This window comes from Urocitellus parryii, chromosome 3, assembly GCF_045843805.1.
Source record: "Urocitellus parryii isolate mUroPar1 chromosome 3, mUroPar1.hap1, whole genome shotgun sequence".
NCBI classification, from domain to species: domain Eukaryota; kingdom Metazoa; phylum Chordata; class Mammalia; order Rodentia; family Sciuridae; genus Urocitellus; species Urocitellus parryii.
The window spans coordinates 106,650,551-106,667,575 of record NC_135533.1 but is presented as its reverse complement, the minus strand read 5'-3'; the positions used below and the strand labels follow the sequence as shown (position 1 = coordinate 106,667,575).

General features: G+C 42.4%; 1 protein-coding gene across 1 annotated transcript in view; it reads left to right on the top strand.

Annotated features, from left to right (window-relative positions):
• The window catches only part of Cobl (cordon-bleu WH2 repeat protein), a 268,552-nt gene that overhangs the window by 229,078 nt on the left and 22,449 nt on the right, over nucleotides 1–17,025 (top strand). The gene's annotated exons all lie outside the window — the stretch shown is intronic.

Genomic DNA, 17,025 nt, shown 5'->3' with positions numbered 1-17,025 from the left:
CACCCTCAGCTTGCAGGAAGTATCTACCATGGGGTCAGTCACCAGGAAAGGAATTATTGCTCATAGTTTTCAACTTGCCAATGTAGTATCTTCTGTTGCCACCCTCTTTTACTGGGTAATTCACTGAACACTGTTTGGAAATAGCAGTAAGTTATTCATGACCTGAGAAAGCCCAAGTGTGTAAGATCTGTGTGGTTCAGATAGTTTTCTTGGCTCTCTTTCTGTGTTTCCTATACATGTCAAAGTCATCTGGACTTCTGGGCTATGATTGCTTGGGTTCACATATATGGAAATTGGAGGCAAATATGTTTCCATCAGTGCTTCTGCCAACTGTCCAAAGATTGCTGTGCAGTTTGGCCTCAGCTACAGCTATCTTTTTTCTTCTATGCAGTTAGGTGGTTCTGTGCAGTTATATTTAGAGGCTCAGCTCATTGCTGTTGCAGCTGCAGCTTCACCAGTGGGAGCATTGGTGGTCATCACCCAATTCCTTTGGGGCCAAAGACTTAAACTGAAGAGTCTCAAGAGTAAATCCCTGTCTTCTAAAAAGAATAAGTGTGAAGGCTTATTAATGATGGCAATATGTTGTTGTGCTGCAGTTTAAAATGAATGTTTTCCATAAAGTCATTTGATTGAATCCAATTGTAAATTTTCACTGCAAAATAAGTCTGTACCTCAATTCTAACTTGACCTTGTAAGTGGGACATAGTCTTCCTCTAAACTTAGTTCAGTCTATAAATAAACTCCTCAAGAAGAATTCAGAGATATGCTTTTGGTGGTTGCCCCTTGTTCTGGGAACACATAGAATAGCCTCAGGGAAGATTGCTGAGCCTCTATAATGGCTTTCTCCTGGGCAAGTGTGCCACTCATGGTACATTGACTTACAAATGTCTCCTCAGATGCATTTGTCCTCTATGATCCAGGCTGAAATTCCTAATTCTTAAAGAACTGCTTAATATGAAGATTAAAATTCCATAGTTAGACTGCCTATGGTCACATTGCCCGTTGCTCATAGCAGCCTACTTTGGGACCCCACAACTTCACCTCTTGCTTCAATTTTCCTGTTGGTAAAATTAAGATGGGTAGTATAGCCCCCTTAGAATTGTGCCTGGAACATTGCCAGCTTTCAAAACTGGTAGCTGATATTCTTGTTATCGTTTCTGTTTACCAACTGGTGGAGGAAGAAGAGAAATTTTGATGTATATCTAACTCTGATTATCCCCCTCTTTATAACAACTATGTTTGGGAAAAAAAAATGAAACTGATATGGAGAGACACAGAGAGGAAGCGCCTCCTTCTACCGGAGATGAAATAAGTGTGGAATTTGCTTATTTCTAATACTTGAATTCCAAAGGCAAACTTGATGTTTATCTATTTGTGTATAAATATTGTGGAACTTTTGAGTTCTGGGGTTCCATCATTTGGGAACATCAGTTCTGCAGAAATGCTGTAAGAAGTAATATAGAGTAAATGAGTGGGTTTCAAGCACTTTTTCTTCTTCTCTTTTAGCATAGGACCAAATTCAAACACGTGCAGGACCCCAAAGATAGAAAATGTAGCTTCTCTGGGTGAAGGAGGCCTCACCTTCTATCTAGCAACTCTAAAAGTTCCTTCTCAGCCCCCACTTGTCCATGGGTGGTAGAGATGATGACTTCAGAAGTGCTTAGTGAGCAATGGTTGCATTGCCTGCAGGGCTGGTGGACTCAAGTCCTATCAGGAGACTGAGCTCATACAGTAGAGAAGCTGAAAAGAGACCCAGGCCATAGATTTCCTGGTCACTACAACCTCTTGAGCCCTGAAATGTTGTGACTATTGAGTTCTGACTACAGGAGCATTTGGAACATTTAATATCGTGCAGACCACTGAAACTCCATAACTTTTAGTGCCTTGTGACTACTAGAGCATTTAGAAGTACACTGTGCAGTCTAGAAGGCATCTAGACCTTGAAACTTTGTAATTATGTTTTCTTTTTAATTTTTTAAAATTAATTCATTTATTTTACAGTAGAATGCATTTTGATACACAGTACACACATGGAGCACAACTTCTCATTCCTCTGGCTGTACATGGTTCAGAGTCACTGCACTAGTATAACCATACATGTACATAGGGTAATAATGTCCATATTTTTCTATCACCATTTTATCCCCACAAAACCACCCCTCCCCTTCATTCTCCTCTATACAAACCACAGTTCCTTCATTCTATCCCCCATGCCACTATGGATCTGATGATCAGAGGAAAGATTCTGCTTTTGATTTGGGGGGAATTGGCTTATCTTACTTAGCATGGTATTCTCTAGCCCATCCATTTACCTGCAGATGCTATGATTTCATTCTTCTTTAAGGCTGAGTAATAGTCCATTGTGTATATGTACTTCATTTTCTTTATCCATTCATCTGTCAAAGAGCATCTTGGTTGGTTCCACTGTTTACCTATTGTGAATTGAGCTGTAATTATGTTTTCAAAAGTAGCATTTAAAATACTTAAAAGAACTTGGAGAGTTTTACTGTCCAGTAGTGCAGCCACTAAGGCACTTCAATGTCACTTCACTGCCTTCTGTCTTACCAAATTTCTGATAAGAATCTCACAGTCCTTTAAATGATTCCATGTTTGTCAGTAAAGTATCATTTTCTTCTGGTCGTCTTCATCTGTTTTCCTTCATCCTCGGTTTGTAAGTACTCTTGTTGTGTCTGGGCATGGACTTCTTTGGGTTTTTTCCTATTGAGGTTTGCTAAGCTGTTTAAGTCTGTAGATTCATGTCTTTCATCACATTTGAAAAATTGAACCATACTTTCTTTCTGTGCTGTACTCTATCCTCTCATTTTACATCTCTGATGACACTAATGCTAGCCCATCCCATAGTTCCCTAAAGCTATATTCATGAAAAATTACAAGAGCAGCAGTAGCAACAACAAACTTTCTTCTCTCCATTGTTTTCTTGGATCAAACTCTGTTGATGGATCATCCTGGGCACTGTACACATGGTGGCTTTCAGGGCCACGGTCTTGCTTTCACTGATCACTAAGGCCTGCTTCTGTTCAGAGTCTGTGAAGATGGTTGTCACTTCTAGGTTTCTGGCTGCTACCCATAACCTCCTCTGAGGTGTGTACTTGCACAGACCCAAATATCCCACCCTCCCCCTAACTGCCCTGGGGGTTTCTAACTCTTTATTTTGGCACACTTTATTTTACAAAATTTGGTATCCCTAGAACCCCCAAAAAGGGCAATTCCACATGAGTGTACTTGACTATTATGTCAGTAGCCACCCTGAGACCGTTTAGCATCTCCAGTTCCCCAAGCCCATGTTCTGGCTCCCTGGGACCTCTGGCAGCATCCAGGAAGAGATTGATACAGAGACTGCATGGCATGCAGTGAACCCAGCCACTGCTGCAAGCAGGCCCATCCTGCCCACTGGTCCACATCTTTCTTCCCTGAAGAGTCTATTGTGGAGATGATGCCACAGAACAGTGCGGAATCTCTAGTGCCTTTCCTGATGTGTCTTCTCCAATGGCTACTACCCACCCTTTCTACACACCACAGGGAGAGGCCTGAAGACAGGCCAAAGCAATCCACTCAAATGGAATCAATTCTACAGTAGCTCCAAGGGAGAACCTCTGACTACACTAGATCAAGGGGAGCGAGTCCTTATCTATATCAGCTCAAGCCAAGTGAGTCACCATCTAAACTGGCTCAAGGAGAATAGGAGAGGGAGGCAAAGTGGTCCAGGCCGTGAACTGGGCTCTTGCCCTTGTCCAGAGGCCTCCCTCTATGGGCCGCTGTCTTTTTTTAAACCTGATTTTTTTTTTCAATAAATCTTTGGAAAATCAATTTTTTTCAAACAACTTGTGAAAATACAAATTTATTTTTTAAAAAATATTTTAATGACAGCAGAATGCATTACAATTCTTATTCCACATATACAGCATAATTTTTCATATCTCTGGTTGTATATAAAGTATGTTGACACCAATTCGTGTCTTCATACATGTACTTTGAATAATGATGTCCCTCACATTCCACCATCCTTACTAACCTCTGCCCCCTCCCTTTCCCTACCACCTCTCTGATTATCTAGAGTTCATCTATTCCTCCCATGCTCCCCCTCCCTACTCCACTATGAATCAGCTTCCTTATATCAGAGAAAATATTCAGCATTTGTTTTGGGGGGGATTGGCTAACTTCACTTAGCATTATCTTCTCCAACCCCCTCCACTTACCTGAAAATGCCCTGATTTTATTCTCTTTTATTGCTGAGTAATATTCCATTGTGTATATATGCCACATTTTTTTAACCCATTCATCCACTGAAGGGCATCTAGGTTGGTTCCACAATTTAGCTATTGTGAATTGTGCTGCTATAAACATTGATGTGGCTATGTCCCTATAGTATGCTGTTTTTAAGTCCTTTGGGTATAATCTGAGGAGAGAGATAGCTGGGTGAAATGGTGGTTCTATTCCCAGATTTCTAAGAAATATCCATACTGCTTTCCATATTGGCTGCACCAATTTGCAGTCCCACCAGCAATGTATGAGTGTGTCGTTTTCCCCACATGGTCACCAACACTTATTGTTGTTTGCCTTCATAATAGCTGCCATTCTGACTGGAGTGAGATGAAATCTTAGAGTAGTTTTGATTTGCATTTCTCTAATTGCTAGAGATGATGAACATTTTTTCATATGTTTGTTGATTGATTGTATATCCTCTTCTGAGAAGTGTCTGTTCAGGTCCTTGGCCCATTTGTTGATTGGGTTATTTGTTCTTTTGGTGCTTAGCTTTTTTGAGTTCTTTGCATACCTTAGAGATTGGTGCTCTTTCTGATGTGTGAAGGGTAAAAATTTGCTCCCAGGATGTAGGCTCTCTGTTCAACCTCACAGATTGTTTCTTTTACTGAGAAGAAACATTTTAATTTGAATCCTTCATCTAACAGAAGAAAAAGGAGGCGCTAATCTTCATCATGTGGGATTAGGCCCCAACTTCCTTAGTAAGACTCCTATAGCACAAGAAAACAGAAATTTATTAAAAGTCATGTCTGCTATCCCAGAGAAGAGCAGGGCAGGGGAAAGTGTCCCAGGGAAAAGAGTCTCTGATGTCTCTGGCAGGTGGAGGCAGAGGAAAGTCCTGGTGGATCCAGATGGCTCCTGGCCGGAATCCACACAGAGAAGCCTGAGCCAGCTGGCATGCCTCACTCCTACAGCTGTTTGAGTCCACTTCCTGATTGATGCCCTAGCCATGTCAGGATGCTTAGAGCTCGGGGTTTTCAGGCTGTCCATTGGTCTGTCTCTCACGTGTGCAGATTCACTGAAGCTACTCTGTTTTGGAACCTAGGAGGGTGTCTGTGTCCTCCTCCCATTGGAGCCACTCTTCTGGAGTGGAGCCCAGGAAAGCACTGCACATAGCAGCAGAGTTATTCAGGCAGGTCGCAATCCTCCTAGTGACCCCTCTCCAGCCCCAGGTTCTCTCATGGGACTGTCCTGTCGAGGTCCCCTGGGAGGCCGAGCTGCCACCTTCTGCTATCCGCCTATGAGGGTTGGGCCTCATGCCATTGGTGCCCAGGGTCCTGCTGGGAGGCCAGGCTGGAAGGGGGTGTCTTCACATGGAGAAAGTGGAGAAGAATGGCAGGCACACTGGCTCGTGCATGCCCTTCTGCCCTCACGACTTGGCCTCCTCAGGCCACTGCTGCTTATAGGGCAAAGGAAAGGCAGGCTCACTGGTGCCCTTGTTGGGGTGGACACTGGGACGATCCACTGTGGGGCCTGGGTGAGGCCCAGCCACCTGATGACATACAGGCTTTTCCCAGAGCATGCAGCCTGTCCTCTGGCTTCTCTGGTGTTGGAGGATGAGGTAGGTAGCCATGGCCTCATCGAATTGGCGATTTGGCAGAGACAACCAGTCCTTATAGAGGTTGTAACCCATGTCAACATCATGGTCAGATGGCGGGGTCAGGCTGCTTGGGGAGTGGCTCTCTGGGACAACTGGGTTAAGAGTCCTCACCCTGGCTCAGCTACAGGTGTCCCATTACTCTGCGTGGAGTCCACTGTCAGGATTTGCTGGATGAGGCTGCGTGCTCCCTTGGATACCTGTGGGGGAATGTTGTAGCTTGCCTGCAAGATCCGCTCTGCAGCCCCTTAGTGGTGCTTGCCATGAGTGTCCTTTGCCCTGTGAGCATGAGTGACACCCAGGCTCCAGACATCTGTCAGGGCACCTTTGAATCCCTTCCCCTGGATGACTTCAGGGGCGTAGTACAGGAGAGTGCCCCTGAATTCGTTCAGCACAGGCATGAAGCTGGTGCTCAGGCCAAAGTCAGTGAGCTTTAGTGACCCCTGGCATCCACCACAAAGTTCTCTGGCTTCAGGTCCAGGTGCGTGATGCCCTTCTCATGAAAGTAGTGCACAACATGCACCATCTCCCTGAACATTCTGCGGACTGTCTCCTCCGCTATGCCTCCATCCTTTGGGATGTGACGCCATAGCTGTCCTCCATCTGCATGCTCTATAACAAGGCACATATTGTGGGTGGTCTCAATGACCTGAAAGAGCTGGATCACATTTTGGTGTTCCAGGGCCATCAACAAATCCCGTTCACACAGCACAGGCTTGTTCCCCTCTTTCTGGCACCACCTTCCTAAAGCCCCCTTCCCCAATGGCCCTCAGGACACGATAATGGTCCGTGAGGGCCTTCTCATAGCAGGAGCTGGGCCCCTGCACCACTACACTACTCTTGCTACTCTCTGCACATCCTAAACTGGAATATCAATGAAGAATGCTAGCTTAAAAAAAAAACTGACAAACCCAAACAAAACATGAAAATCAACAACCAAAAATCAAAACACAAACCAGCCAAACAAACAAAAAACCCAGATCAAAAAACCAACAGCAAACCACCACAAAAACCAACCACCAACCACCAAACACGCTAACTATCTGGGAGTCCAACAAGTCACTGCCAAGAGCTTCCAGTACTTATGGACAAAAACTCACCCACAGCCACTCTCTTATATAGCTGGTGTTTGAGATTGTCTCACAGTGGCTCCTTGTGAAGTCAGAGCAAGAAATGACCCAGGCACCCCAGGTGTCATCTCATGTTGGGGCCTCCAGGGCCTTTTTTGACTTTCATGATAAGAATAGGAAAGGACTCTGGAAGCTTTTTGTATCTGTGGGTCATGGAGACTGATATTTACATGTTTAGAGATTAAAACCAGTAGGATACTTCAATGGTTTTTTGAGTCTGAAAATCTGTAAGACCTTTCAACTTTCAAAGATCTCATCATATCTACACTCAAACTATTTAATTCCTCTTTCTTCCAACTCAGAATGATTGGGGTTCAAGGGATGGTAGCACTTCACTCATATTGTGATGCTGTAACAAAATGCTCTGGTCCCTAAGACTCTTCCAGAGCTAGGCATTAACACCTATGGGATTGAGAGGGTGGGAGCATTCATCATCATTTAATCAGGTTCTCCTCAGATTTCTTGCTGGGAACCTGAAATGTGAAAAGTGGTGGGTTGATATATTCAAAATGATAAGGGAGAAAATATGGAAACCGAGAATCCAAGAACCAGCAAAAGTGTCCTTCCCATTAGTGGAAGAAATGGAGGCATTCCCACATACCTGGGTCCCTTCCTGCTGCTGTAACAAAACACCTTAGACTGGGTAATTTATTAATAATAGAAATCCCCTTCCCACCTTTCTGGAAACTGACAAGTCCAAGATTAAAGGGGCTTGTTGCTATATTCTCACTTGATGGGAGGGCCAGAAGGGTTGACCACATTCTCTCAAGTCCTGCATTTTGTTTTGTTTTGTGTTTTTTTGGACATACTGGCCATTGAACCCAGGGCCTCAGGCATGTCAAGAAACTGCTGCAAAAAACTGAAGTACTTCCCTAGCCCCCCAGATTTCCTTTATTTTTTTGGAAGATGATGTCTCTCTAAGTTGCTCAGACTGGGCTTCAATGTGTGATCCTCCTGCCTCGTGTCACGAGTTGAGAGTCCATGTATGTTGAATGCCCCAGTGGCTGGAGGAGAAGGGTGCCTGGAGACATGTCCTGGAAGGGTGCTTCGTCCCTACGATCTTTGCTCCATCTTCTCTCTGCCCCTGCCTGTGCCTCTTTGCTGCCCTGAAATGAGCAGCTTTCTTCTACTGGGGAGTCAGCCATCTGTGGTCTGAGACCTCTGAACCTGGGATCCCCAGCTAATTTTTTTCTCCTCTATGTTGTTCTTGTTGGGTGTCTTGGCCACAGCAATGGAAAAGCTCATTAAAACACCATCATAAGCCACCATGCCCAGCTTGACATATGTACTGTGTGTGTGTGTGTGTGTGTGTGTGTGTGTGTGTGTGTGTTATGTGTATGTGCTGGGGAGTGAATCAGTCCTTGTGCATGCTGGAGAAGCACTCTTAAGGTTCACGTCACATCCCTGTGGTTGGAGCCTCATGGCCTAACCACCTGCTCAAGGCCCACCACTCAATGCCATTAAATTGAGGCTCAACAGGAATTTTGGAGACAAGCACATTCCAACCACAGCACCCGATAAACAAGAGCCCAAGGAGTTGGTCCCTACTAGATGTGCCCTGTGTGAGGGGAGTCCTTCAGGTTAACCTGAAGGACACCAGATTAGGAACTCAGATCTTCATGAAGGCAGAAATATTTCTGGTAAAGCCTATTCATGAGAATTTAAAAAGCTAGTGCCACTTTTGTTTTCTACAACATATAAGAGAATAATGTAGCAGAAAACCCCAACTATATTCTGTAGTATTGAACACATAGTGCATACAATGTCATATTGTGACATCAGCAGCAGCAGCAGCTTTCTCTACACTACTGAAGTTGCCCTGCTTCAGATTTGCATCAGATTGGTGTCCCTTTCCCATGTTAAATGGAATCCCCAATGGGAAACACAAAGAAATACCTATAGACATACACAACGTGAGAGATACAAGAATTAAAATGTTTCAGCACAAACATAAACAAAACAGGAGAGAAGATAGTCATGTATAGACATAAGTCACAATGAATCAAATCTTGCCCTACTCTCCTTATCAGGAAGCAAGCCACGCCAAACCAAGAGTCTACCGGCTCTCCATATAAGGACACTAGCCAGGCTGAATCATGAGCTCACCCCAGCCCCTTATGACCCCCCATCATAGGCAATTATATCATAATAATGCCACTTCTAAAAATAAAAGACTTTACCCTTAAGTGTGGAGTTTTGAACCTACACGTGTCTTTTGGAAGTGAAGGACCAAGTATTAATCCATAACCTTGCCTGGTCCTACCTATCGGAGAGTTTTTACCAATAGGTGTTGACTTTTTTCATATAATATTTTATATCGATCCATATCATCATAAGTCTTTCTTGGTTTGTCCATGAAGTGCCTTATGTAGGGACATTTGTATCTACATTCATGATGGACTGGAGTCTATCAATTTGGGGTTTTGTTCATGGCTTTAGTCTGGAACCGTCTTTTCTGGTTTCATGGCTGGGTGATACCAGCTTCATGAAATACATTGTAACAAATGCTTATATAGATTGGTATTAATCCTTCTTCAAATGTGTGGTACAATTCTCCAGTGATATCACCTATATACCTAAAGATCTTTGTGGAGCTTTTCTCATTAGGAACTTAATTTTCTTGATAGTTACCCAGCCACCTAAAGTTTCCTGTTGTGGTGGTAGTTCCCGCTTCTCCAGAAATTGTCCACTTCATCCGTATTTTACGGGTTTGTACAGTATCACTGATGTTAAGTCTTCATGTTTATTTTTTTCCTTGTGCTGGTTTTGGGTTTATTTTGATCCTTATTTTCTGAGTGTGGAAGTTTAGATTATTGATTTGAGAACTTTCTACTTACCTAATGTCAGCATTTGATGCTATGAATCTCTCTCTAAGCAGTGTTTTCATTGCATCCACAAACTTGTTATGATGTATTTTAATTGTTGTTCAGTTCCAGATATCTTCTCAGTTTTTCCCTTCAATAGTCAAAACATCTTGAAAAGAGAAAAATAGCCTCTTCCATTTACCCATATATTTGGTTTTTTTTTCCTCTATATCCCTGATGCCCACATTTCCTTCCAGTGTCATTATGAAGGACCAAGTATTATTTTTGTAACAATTTTTCTGGCTCTTAGCTTTGCTTTATATGAAGATGCATTTATTTTTCTTTCCTTTCTGAAGAATATTTTTGATATATGGGATTTTGGTTTCCCTAGTGACTGGCTATACTACAGGACAATAATTTTGCTACTAAGTACTTGCCAAGTGACTGGTTGAAATTGAAATTTCTTTTTACTTTTTAAATGTTACTTCAAGGAGATTTTAAACTATGTGTGGCTCCTATTGTATTAGACATCATTGTGTATCTTTGTCAACACAGGCACATTTACAAATGGTTTGGGGAAGTTAAGCATATGTGACTGTCACCTCCTCTGTCTTCCCAGGCTTCTTGCCTTTAGTTTGTCCAGTCACGAATTCTGAAATCACAGTGTTGTTGGACTGATTGTCATCAGCAAATTGAATCACTACCTGAAAGCAACATCATTTTCCTCTCATTCTTTTTCATTAATTTAACTACTTCAGAAACAAACATGACCCAGTGTGCTATGAATAGATCTTATAAATCTTGTGAATTTCAGATTCACTTTCTCAGCCAATGAAAACAAAATATCAAAAAACCCTCTATTTCTCCTGGTGCTAATTGGACAAGATGGTTCCCTGCTGTCATTTTTGCAGGGAGCTGGATGAGCCAAGAGCAGGAGACTAGCAGGGCCTGTGCCCTGTGCCCCCTCCGCTGGATGGTGGCCTCTGCTTGTACCCTGGAGTGGACCCCAGAAGTGGACCCCAAGAGGCAAGGGAGTGGACCCCAGAAGGCAGCTCCATCTCTGAGAAGAGTGGCTTGAAACCCCTCAGTGCTGTTCTCTGTCCCTCATATCCTATGCAGCAGTGGCTTGAACGTTATCACCTTCTCTGCAGTCACTGACTGTGAGAAAATAGCTCTGGCAATGTTTATTCAGTGTGTGCAGCCTGATAGCAAAATGCCTGCCCTGTGTTTGTCTGATTTATTTTCTTGATCTTCAGCCATTTAAAAAATAAACAAAACTGTCAACAAGAAATATATCTGAAGATTGGGTGTAGGTTAGGGGTGGGGAAGAAGCCTAGGAGAGGAACGTCTGTGCCCATTTGCTTTACTCCTACCAACAGAGATGGTGCTTTTTGCCCATTGTTGACTTTGAAGACACATGCTTAAGGCTTCCCTGCTGAGCCCACAGGGAGCTTCCCTTCAAACCCAGTGATTAAGTGCATGAATCTGGTAGTTTTTCAAAGAAGGTGGAATAATTATAATCTATGAGCAACCCTTTGGGAAAAAGAAGATGAAAATGAGGAAGAAGAGCAAATATCACTAATCTCTTTCTCTGCAAATCTTGAGTTGAAAAGCAAAATAGATATGTTTCCTCTGACTTTGGCTTTGGCTAGATAATCTATTCACACAGAAGCCCAGGACCCAGAACATAGCAGCCCCTGAGTTGCGTCAACAGAAGAACAAGTTGCAGAAGCAGTTGACAGGGTATGTCTGCCCTCCCTCAGATATACCAGGGGTTTGGCAGACTCCAGAGGAACACCAGTCAAGGCCCTGTCTCAACTCACACTCTCCTTCACTCCACAGTGCACCTAGGACTGTTGCTTCTGGCACATGTCTACTCTCTTCTGAGACAAGCAGGGCCCAGAGACTAAGACCCACAGCAAAATGCCAAGGAGCAAGGCCAAGGCCATGGTAGAATGAGGATGTGTCATCAAGGCCTGGGACTGAGCAGTACCATCCCTAGACAAGCCTGTGAAGGGACAGGGCAGTAAAGAGTAATACAGACACAAGGGGACAGGGCTAAGCTTGAGTCCTCATACTTCGACAAGAGAGCTTGACTCCAGTGTGCTATGAATAGATCTTATAAATCTTGTGAATTTCAGATTTACTTTCTCAGCCAATGAAAACAAAATGTCAAAAAACCCTCTATTTCTCCTGGTGCTAATTGGACAGGATGGTTCCCTGCTGTCATTTTGCAGGGAGCTGGGTGAAGGTAGGGAAGAAAGTAGCTCAGATCTCCAAGTCTTTGGAGCTTAGCTACTGATGCTTTCTGTGGAGCAGCTGCAGCCAAGCCTGGGTAGGAGAATGTTAAAGGCCTGAGACAGCTCTGGTCTGCTGCTGTCTTCTCACAATGGTGGTCAGACTAATAGCTATGTATTGGCATCATGGGGCTAATAATAAGGAAACAAGGTCGTGCAAACTGTGCATGGTATAAAAAAAAAATGTAAACTCCATTGTAAAAAAAAAAAGAATTATTGTTAACTGGAGGATGAAAATGTTATTTAAAATTTTGCTCGCTAAAAATACTTTATCACTCAAACCATTTTTTACTAAAATGAGTATGATTCTAAAGTAAAAGGACAAAACATTTACCCTAATTCTATGGTTTTTAGTAATCATACTGGTTGGTTTGTTGATGTCTGGATTTTTTATCCCACCCTTGTCCACAGGCATATGACATACATGATTTTTTCAACATGGGATTGAACCCAGAGGAGCTCTACCACTGAGCTATGTCCCCATCCCTTATATATTTTTATTTTGAGACAGAGCCTGGCTAAGTTGTTGAGGCTGACCTCAAACTTGTGACCCTCCTGCTACAGCCTCCTGAGTAGCTGGGATTACAGGTATTTACCACTATACCCAGTGGCACATGCTATTTTTACATCATTGTAATTATCCTACATATAGTTAAAAGTCTTTTAATTTATTTACAAAAGGTGCTAGATGACACAGAGGTCTGTATTTCTACATAGGCTTCATGATTTGTCAGTTACGGATTTTTAAGATTTTTACAACATGCAGTGATTTAGACAGTTTTCCCTGCTGCTGGACATTTTAGAATTCTTCACATAAATACAATGACTACTGTTGTGTTTATATTTTTCCTTCTTTTGGATTGTTTTCTGAAGATAAATTGTTAAAACAGAGACTTAACACACCAAAGTTGCTACAAAGATAAAGTGATTTTTGTTCTGTATTTTGGTGTATATTTCTACATTTCTTTCCAGTTAAAACCAGTAAAAAGTGTGCATGTCTCATTTTTATTGCAACTTTATCAGCCCCAGATGGTATATTTTTACATATTTTTGCTAGTTTTAATGTTTTCAAAAGCAATGTAATTTTTATTTTAAATTTGTTTTTAGTTCTTATTAATATTATTTTTTTCAGCTCCTCCTTGAGTGATATGATCACACATACCCTGAATAAAGGCAAATGCTTCAAAATAAAAGTATGTAATTAATTTTGTTTGGCTGGGCTTTCAGCATCCTAAATCAAGAGTAATCATTTTAAAAGTGCTCTGTTTTCCATTGCAAATATTGTTTTGTCCATCAATTTCCATATTTTCTTCTGATATGTATTTTATTAAATATTTAAATTTATTTATACCATCACATTCCATGCAAGAGAAAATGCTTTTATAAAATGCATTCAAATAATTAAAGTCTAAGGCCAAAGCAATGGGAAGGACAATTGTGCACCTCTTGTGGTCCTTATTAATTGGTCCACATGCACACACATCTCCGACCAGCCGCCTTTGTCTGGCTTGTCAGAGGACATTAGCTGAGACTGATTCTGAAGCCACTTCCTGGCTCCCAAATGGACATAGTCACTAAGAAAGAAAGAAAGACTCATTTATCAGAATAAAAACTTCACTGCGTAAGTGAGGATTGTGCAAGGCATATTTTATGCATCATTATCTGGGCCTGATTAGCAACGATGGAGATTGGTCCTCAATTTTAACAATCAGCGGAAAAGAACCTTCAGCTTTCACTAAAGAGAGACAATTGCCTTAGACATGTCTCTGTGTTTTCTGCACAATAGGAAAATAGAGGCAATAGCCCTTGCAAAGACAGCTCTCAAATTGTTTTGGCAGCAGTTGTCTCACGGATGCCATTGTCCCCTTGACGCAAATCAAGCACCACCCCGCTCTCCTGAGCAGGCGGGCTGACATCTTCTGGGACACTCTGAGCCACAGGGGGCTGTATTGTGCCTCTTGGCCTCAGACATGGCCAGGCCACCTGGTTGGCAAAGCCCAAGCTTTGGAGCAGGTACACCTAGCTCTGAATGCTGGTGTGACTTTGTGCAGGTCTCTGAGGCTCTCTGTATATACTTTCTTATCTGTACAATGATGATAACAACACTACCTATCTCATAAATTGTTTGTGAGGATTCTAATAAGATAATGTATACTAAAGAGGACTGTTCAGGGCTTGGCATGAGACGGTCACCTGCTCTGAAACAAAGGCTTGCCAGGCTATCTCCTCCTATTGGGTCTCAGAGGAGGCAATAGGGGAAGAGCATGAGAGGCAAGGATAGGAGCTCTTGTTACAGTGGCTACATGTTTGCTGTCACCTTTGCCATTATCTTCATGTTCCCAGTGGCAGGCCAGGGAAGCACAGCTCTGTGGGTGGCATGATCAGCCCTCCCCCTTGTGCTCCTGTCCCCTCCATCACCTGCCCAGTGCAAGAATTAAGCCAGAATAAAAACATGACAAAGGAACAGATCAAAGAATATATGAAAGCCCCTTATTATAGAGGAATGGCAAGTCTGTCCTTTTTCAGAATTTGGCAGGTGGGTCACCGCTAGGGACGGCACAGATGAAGGTATGAGCTTAAAAAGTTGACAGGGCTTCTGGAAACCACCCAAGGAGCTTGAAATGTCCTCCCCAAGGTTCTCTTGACAATGTGAGCTGCATGGCCATGCCCTGTGCCAGAGCCTACAGCCTTCATCACTGGGGCCCTGAGGGTCACTGAGAGAAAACCCAAGTGCTCAGGGACAGCTTAACACATAGGAATGAGCTGGACCAGCTCCTGGCTACCATATTACATGTGCATCCTGGGGATTCATATTCCTACTCCTTATTACCAGGTGCTAGGTATAGGTGACTGCTGCTGGGTGACACAAGTATGCAAGCATATTCCATTGCACATGAACTTGTTTTGTGCAGCAGAATTTTTTTTTAAATTTTTATTTATTTTTTTTTATTTCAGATTTTTATTTTTTAATTTATATATGACAGCAGACTGTATTACAATTCTTATTACACATATAGAGCACAATTTTTCATATCTCTTATTGTGTACACGGTATATTTAACCGATTCATGTCTTCATACCTGTACTTTGGATAATAATGATCATCACATTCCACCATCACTAATAACCCCATAACTGCTCCCGTCCCCTTCAACCCCTCTGCCCTATCTAGAGTTCATCTATTCCTCCCATGCTCCCGCTCCCTATCCCACTATGAATTAGCCTCCTTATATCAGAGAAAACATTCAGCATTTGGTTTTTTGGGATTGGCTAATTTCTTTTTTATTATTATTATTGGTTGTTCAAAACATTACATAGCTCTTGACATATAATATTTCATACATTTGATTCAAGTGGATTATGGACTCCCATTTTTACCCGGTATACAGATTGCAGAATCACATCGGTTACACATCCACGTTTTTACATACTGCCATACTAGTGTCTGTTGTATTCCACTGCCTTTCCTATCCTCTACTATCCCCCCTCCCCTCCCGTCCCCTCCCCTCTTCTCTCTCTACCCCATCTACTGTACTTCATTTCTCTCCCTTGTTTTTTTTCCCCTTTCCCCTCACTTCCTCTTATATATAATTTTGTATAACCGTGAGGGTCTCCTTCCATTTCCATGCAGTTTCCCTTCTCTCTCCCTTTCCCTCCTACTTTTCGTCCCTGTTTAATGTTAATCATCTTCTCATGCTCTTCCTCCCTGCTCTGTTCTTAGTTGCTCTCCTTATATCAAAGAAGACATTTGGCATTTGTTTTTTTTAGGGATTGGCTAGCTTCACTTAGCATAATCTGCTCTAGTGCCATCCATTTCCCTGCAGATGCCATGATTTTGTCATTTTTTAGTGCTGAGTAATACTCCATTGTGTATAAATGCCACATTTTTTTTTATCCATTCATCTATTGAAGGGCATCTAGGTTGGTTCCACAGTCTAGCTATTGTGAATTGTGCTGCTATGAACATCGATGTAGCAGTATCCCTATACTACGCTCTTTTAAGGTCTTTAGGGAATAGTCCGAGAAGGGGAATAGCTGGGTCAAATGGTGGTTCTATTCCCAGCTTTCCAAGGAATCTCCATACTGCTTTCCATATTGGCCGCACCAATTTGCAGTCCCACCAACAATGTACAAGTGTACCCTTTTCCCCACATCCTCGCCAGCACTTGTTGTTGTTTGACTTCATAATGGCTGCCAATCTTACTGGAGTGAGATGGTATCTTAGGGTGGTTTTGATTTGCATTTCTCTGACTGCTAGAGATGGTGAGCATTTTTTCATGTACTTGTTGATTGATTGTATGTCCTCCTGAGAAGTGTCTGTTCAGGTCCTTGGCCCATTTGTTGATTGGGTTATTTGTTTTCCTATTATTTCATATTTTGAGTTCTTTGTGTATTCTGGATACTAGGGCTCTATCTGAAGTGTGAGGAGTAAAAATTTGTTCCCAGGATGTAGGCTCCCTATTTACCTCTCTTATTGTTTCTCTTGCTGAGAAAAAACTTTTTAGTTTAAGTAAGTCCCATTTGTTGATTCTAGTTATTAACTCTTGTGCTATGGGTGTCCTATTGAGGAATTTGGAGCCCGACCCCACAGTATGTAGACTGGAGCCAACTTTTTCTTTTATCAGACACAGAGTCTCTGTTTTGATATCAAGCTCCTTGATCCATTTTGAGTTAACTTTAGTACATGGCGAGAGAAGGGGATTCAGTTTCATTTTGTTGCATATGGATTTCCAGTTTTCCCAGCACCATTTGTTAAAGATGCTATCCTTCCTCCATTGCATGCTTTTAGCCCCTTTGTCAAATATAAGATAGTTGTAATTTTGTGGATTGGTCTCTGTGTCCTCTATTCTGTACCATTGGTCCACCAGCCTGTTTTGGTACCAGTACCATGCTTTTTTTTGTTACTTTTGTTCTGT